General features: G+C 43.5%; 1 long non-coding RNA gene across 1 annotated transcript in view; it reads left to right on the top strand.

The window, feature by feature from the left end:
* The window catches only part of LOC121919154, a 20,116-nt gene that overhangs the window by 973 nt on the left and 13,711 nt on the right, over nt 1-5,432 (top strand). Inside the window, exon 2 of the long non-coding RNA XR_006101406.1 lies at nt 1,503-1,504. This is a non-coding gene — a long non-coding RNA (uncharacterized LOC121919154). The remainder of the gene's footprint in view (nt 1-1,502; nt 1,505-5,432) is intronic.

The raw sequence follows: 5,432 nt of genomic DNA, 5'->3' as shown, positions 1-5,432 counted from the left end.
GCTTTGGGCAAGTCACACTCTCTCAGCCTCAGGGGAAGGAGGCCATGGCCAAAGGTCCTCTGAGGAACCTTGCCAAGAAAAGCCCAGGTTTTCCCAGGAGTCTGGAAGAAAGGACTTGAAGGCACACGACAACAACAACAACAACAACAACAACAAAGCTGGAGGCTTGGGTTTCTAGGCCAGCCACAATGGCTGCCAAGCCAAAATGACCAGACTTTGACCTCCTTTTCCAGGACCTGTCCTCCATTTCAGCCTCCTGCCCAGGAGGGAATTCCACAATATCCTCCATTTTCAGCATCACTAAGAAACATGCCTTTAACATTTCCAGGAGTGTTTTCAGCTTCTTTTTTGTTTGTTTTTTTGGACCTGCCCTCCATTTTTTTTGGAAAGTCCTCCACAGCGGTGAGGCCAGCTGCTCACCCTGGACTAGAGTTGGTCCTCCTTTTCCAGGACCTGCCCTCCCTCTCAACCTGCTGCCCAGGAGGGATTCCAAAAGGTCTTCCATTTTGAGCCTCACTAAAGAAGCATCCATTTACATTTTTAGGAGTGTGCTGAGCTTTTTGTTTTAAAAGGTCCTCCATTTTGTGGTGCCTGGTCCTCCTTGGCAGTGAGGACCTCTGGTTCTCCTGGGCAAGGAGGGGCACCCACCTGCTCTGAGGAGACCAGAGAAACCCTGGTGGTTGAAATGGGTCCAGAGGCTCCTTTTTTTGTTTGGTATGGCAGAAAACCACAGCAATATTCCTTTTCTCGCCCTTTTTCAAAATCCCACAGGAGGGGAGGCAAAGGGAGGCTGGAAACATCCTAGCTGTCTGGGAAGTATTCACACTGCAGAATTAATCAGGTTTGACACCGCTTTAACTGCCCAGGCTTCCATGCTATGGAATTCTGGGAATGGTAGCTTGTTGTGGCACCAGAACGGAGCTAAATAATCCAGTTTCAGGCTTCATACTATGGGATTCTGGGAATGGTAGTTTGTTGTGGCATCAGAGCAGAGCGAAATAATCCAGTTTGACACCACTTTTATACTGCCAGGCCGCATGCTATGGGATTCTGGGAATGGGTGTTTGTTGTGGCACTAGAGACAGGTTAAATGTCTCACAAAACTACCATTCGCAGAATTTCAGCGCATGGAACCCTGGCAGTTAAAGTGGTGTCAAACCAGATTGTTTCTGCAGTGGCTCTCTCAGCACTTCCTGGGGGGTTGGCTAGAAGCCATAGGCCCTGGTTTCTTTCCCTGGAGGTGGATTCAGTGGAGGGAGTTAATAAGAGACCTGGGTCTTCCTTGGCATCGTGCGCTGTGCTCTCACTCATGTCACCAGGTGGGTGGTGGACCCACTTAGTGAGTTCAGCTGGAATGGCGCATACAGTTATTTTAGTTATTGTATCGATACTCTCCCTTACTGATTCTGTAGTCTACAACTGGAGTTGTATTCTTCCTTTGTGTCTCTCGGTCTGGGGCTGTGCTCTGGTGACGTCTGAGGAATTCCTGAGAAAAGTTGAAGAAGTTCTCTTCTTCCTCTTCTGGGAAGAGGGTGGGAGCAATGAACATAATGGATGAAATCCGTGCCCTGGTAGAAGGTTGCGTTGTTCATTTGTAGCTTACTGGAACAGTGAAATGTCATCTTTTATGGATGAATCTAGTTTTATATCTTGTTGTTTTTTGTGTGCCTTCCAGTCATTTCAGACTTCTAGCAACCCTATTGTGGGGTTTTCTTGGGAAGTGTTATCAGAGGGGTTTTCCCATTGGTAGCCTCAGAGGCTGAGAGAGCATGGCTCACCCAAGGCACCCAATGGGTTTCTGTGGCTGAGCCAGGGTTCGAACCCTGGTCTCCAGAGTCAAACCACTCCATCACGCTGTCTCCCCTTTTATATACCGACTTCCTTTTTTTCAAATAAGTCGTGCAAGTGGTAGTGCAAGGGTGACAGTGAAAAAGAATAAAAAGACGTTATCAGGGTAAGAGAGAGTGAAGGCGTCACTTTCCTTTGTAGTATGGCCCTCTTTTCAGAGAAAAGCTGACATAAAAAAAGCTAATCTGATTGTATATAAAGGGACTCATGGCTTGGTCTGTTTGAGCCTCATGTCAGACTGCTAACCTCTTCTGTCATCAACTTAGGTCAGTGATGGCAAACCTGTGGCACATGTGCCAGAGGTGGCACTCAGAGCCTTCTCTGTGGGTACACATGCTGTCACCCTAGCACAGAGTTTGCCAGAGTTTCTTACTAGAAAGCCAGAGGGACGTGGCACTTTGCAATAAATAAGTGGGGTCTGAGTTGCAGTTTGGGCACTTGGTCTGTAAAAGGTTCACCATCACTGATTTAGGTAGTGATCCTAGTCATGTTTATCTAAAAACTAGTGCCATTGAGCATGTGGCGATTTACTTAGAAGTAGACATGTACAGAAGCCAGCATGGCATAGTGGTTTGTGTGTTGGACAGTGGAGACCAGGGTTTGAATCCTGGCCCAGCCATGGAAACCCACTGGGTGATCTTGGCCAAGTCACAGTCTCTCAACCTCAGAGGACGGCCATGGCAACCCTCCTCTGAAGAAACTTGCCAAGAAAACCCCATGATAGGTTCTCCTTTGGGCCGCCATAAGTCAGAAATGAAGGTACACAATATCAACATTGTTTTCACTGTTTACATTTGCACTCAAAAAGTTTGGACTTCTCATATTCTGCACTCTTTCTCTAGAAAATGTTTTTGGAAGGTCTGCATCTTCCAAATGTTGTTCAAAATGCTGCCATTTAAGATACGTACTCGGTTGTAAATGGCAATTGTTTTGTTCTAAATATTATCACTTCATTACGTATTTTATTTTCCTGATTATTAGTCTATGACCCTAAATCTGTTTGGTATAATTTCTCATATGTAGTTAATTTAGATGTTTGTATGGGATGGGGGGGGACCCCTGCTTTTTGGACTAAAATTTGATGTAATTCCCATTGTTTTGAATTGTTTCTACACAGTAATGTTTTTCTTCACAAAGTGTACACTTTTATCTGTTAGGCGCATATGTATGGGTGTATCTAACCATGTTATATTTTTGTTTCCCACTGTGCTTGTTACATGTTTTAGAAACTCTTCATTTTGCACAAATAAAAGAACAATTGAATCCATTTATTCCCCTTACATAGCTCTTTATTTATTAAATACGACTGCAATATCAGCTATTGTTATCTCTCTGCAGACTTTTAAAGACCTTTTAAAACTTGTGTTGGTCTCCCAGACTGATAGGCCTGTAAGCAGGAGCCTGGTTGGGCTCTTCCTGCTCCAGCATAGCAAAAGCTTCAGGGGAATGGCGATAGGGAGCAGACGCTGAAAAACAAAAAAAGGCTGAAGTAATTCAGTCTTAACCCGCCTCCGCCCCCCCATGCTCTTAGCCCTTAAACCTGGGCTGCATCCGTACTATAGAATTTGGTTCAATGCTGTGGAATTCTGGAAACTGTCATTTATTGAGGCACCACTCTCTTGATCCCCTGCTCTACTCTGATACCACAACAAAGTACAGTTCTAGAATTCCGTAGCACTGAGCCGTGGCAATTGAAGTGGTGTCAAACTGAATTATTTCTGCAGTGCGACTGGAACCATGGTTGCTCTTCTTACCTAACTCATTGTCTGTTCTGAATCACAATTCAAAGTGTTGGTTATGACCTGTAAACCCTTGTACAGCTGGGGTCCAGGTTGTCTGAAGGACCACATTCTCTCATATGAGCTTTCCTAGGTTTGGGGATCTTCAGAGGAGGTCCTTGCTTTGTGCCATCACTCCTTTTTTCTATCACTTTCCTTTGTCCCATTTGACGGGAATGTTAGATATTACAGCGCTGTATAAATAAAGGTTAATAATAATAATAATAATAATAATAATAATAATCCTAATGTCCTTCTTAGTGGCTGCTCCCAAGCTCTGGAGCTCCCTTCCCAGGGAGGCTAGACTGGGCCTCTCCAAAGCGTCTTTCCAGTGGCATCTGAAGGCTTCTTTGTTGCAGCAGCCCTTGGAGAAAAGACTTTACATAGTCTGCTTTGTTGTCTGTATTTGTTGCTTTTTAATGGCTATGTTTTTTAAATTGTGTTTGATTTTGTTGATAGTTCAATTGTTATATTTTAATTTTTGTATGCTGTTACTTTTTATCTGTCTGTTCTCATGTTTGTAAGCCACCTTGAGTTTGGGGACTAGGGGAAATGTAGGATATAAATGACTAAATAAAAATGTGCCTCATGTGTTGTATCTAATCCTCATAGCCTTTGCTAACATCCCCACATTCAAGTTTGGAGGGAGTAGGAATTCATACCTCCCTTTAGCTGATACCTGATTTGTCTGTCAGCCCAAGTTCACTATCTCTGCAATCAAGCTGGGAGAGGTTGGGTATCTGGCATGTAGTTCTGCTTCTGGCGGCCTTAGTATGTTGAAGTTCTGTGCAACTGTGGGAAAGTCCCTTTCCCATCACTGGCCCAGTGCTATGGAAAGTTAATTTTTGGAGTACAACTTCCAGAATCACCAGCTATTATGGGGCCATGCTAGTTAGGGATGATGGGCATTGTAGTCCAAAGAGCAAATTTTCTAAGTTCTCCCTCGGTTGAGGGGGGGGGGGGACAGTGGCTGATTATGTTGGGAAGACAATAGACTATGCAGTCATGATGAACTTGGTAGGAGGCATTGCTTAACATATACTACCTTGGCCTGTTTCTGTTCTTAGGAATTGCTTTCTTTAGTTTCCTTGAATTTCTTCTTCATCTGATTGTAACCCTGTCTATTGTATATTGTCCTTAAGTGGGAGGAAGGGAAGATGTTGAAATACCTTGATGATGCATGAAGTGGTTTGTTGTTCAATACTGCTGCCAGCTTATTTCTCTGTGCTATCTTTGTGTTCCTGTAAATGTTGTTATGCAATGAAGCTTCACTTTGCAGGATCCTGTCTATCATTGTAGCTGTGCAGCTTTTTTCCCTTCCTTTCTTTCTCCAGAATCAGTTTGTATAGGGCAGTTTCTGGCTAAAATTGCATCATTGTATGAAGTTCAAGAAGATTTAGCAACTCAAACTTCTTCAGGTCTTCTTGAACAGAACTGAAAGCAGTATTATTTGGTTTGGTTAATTTATAGCATAGATTGGCCACCTGCAGAAAGATATTTCAGCTTTCTAGCTTCAGTTGTTCATAACCTAAGTCCTCACATGAGATTTGGTTGTGGTATAGTTACTAACACGAGAATGATATTTTTTAAAAAAGTAAAGTACTTAAAAAGAAAGGCCACTGAGATGTATAAGCATAAAAATGTCATGCATATTTGTACTGTATATAGCATTGCTAGGATTCTTGGCTCTTGCACCAACAGAACACTTTGCACTCATACTTGGGATGCCCTACAATGTTTGCTTCACCTCATGGGAACCACTGCAAATCTGCAGTCCCTTCTATGCTATTCAAGTACAGTGGGGGG

This window comes from Sceloporus undulatus, chromosome 1, assembly GCF_019175285.1.
Source record: "Sceloporus undulatus isolate JIND9_A2432 ecotype Alabama chromosome 1, SceUnd_v1.1, whole genome shotgun sequence".
Classification (NCBI taxonomy): Eukaryota; Metazoa; Chordata; class Lepidosauria; order Squamata; family Phrynosomatidae; genus Sceloporus; species Sceloporus undulatus.
The sequence above is the reverse complement of the archived record's forward strand: the minus strand, read 5'-3'. Positions and strand labels throughout refer to the sequence as shown.